Source organism: Sesamum indicum, linkage group LG2 (genome assembly GCF_000512975.1).
Source record: "Sesamum indicum cultivar Zhongzhi No. 13 linkage group LG2, S_indicum_v1.0, whole genome shotgun sequence".
Taxonomy (NCBI): domain Eukaryota; kingdom Viridiplantae; phylum Streptophyta; class Magnoliopsida; order Lamiales; family Pedaliaceae; genus Sesamum; species Sesamum indicum.
This window is the reverse complement of record NC_026146.1, coordinates 11,979,804-11,980,292: the sequence shown is the minus strand read 5'-3', so window position 1 is coordinate 11,980,292 and position 489 is coordinate 11,979,804. Positions and strand designations below refer to the sequence as shown.

The 489-nt window shown below is 42.1% G+C and overlaps 1 protein-coding gene across 1 annotated transcript in view; it reads right to left on the bottom strand.

Moving 5' to 3' along the window:
* The window catches only part of LOC105155941 (protein phosphatase 2C 29), an 11,082-nt gene that overhangs the window by 1,401 nt on the left and 9,192 nt on the right, over nucleotides 1-489 (bottom strand). The gene's annotated exons all lie outside the window — the stretch shown is intronic.

Sequence of the window (489 nt, the reverse complement as noted above, 5' to 3'; positions counted from 1 at the left end):
ATGCACATGGAGAGCACAATATCTGATACCTCAAACTGGGGAAGATCACTCAACCTGCATGTTCCTTAATAATCATGTTGCAAGAAACAAGGAGAACAGCCTATAAATCCCAATGAGGCAAAGGAATGCTGAAACTCATACCAGACCCACAATTTACCTTGTTTCTTCCAGCCCACCCCAAATGGAAAGGGAACCACTAGCAAGTCGATTCATGAGCCCTTCGCAAAAGTAACCACTATAGAATGCAGAATGCATGAACAAAGTTTTGTACTAGACTTCGCGGTTCACAAAACAAGCAGGCAGCTCAGACTTCAGAAGCAACTTTCAAAAAAATAACTGAGTGCATCAACCGGCAAAGTATGATGCAGGGGAGAAAAAAGTAATCAACACCCCCTGGTCCCTAAGTACCATATAAATGAAATCACTAGAGAGGAACATCAAAGATCAAAGATTGTAAACCAGAAAACCGCCGACATACAGGAAGGGAAA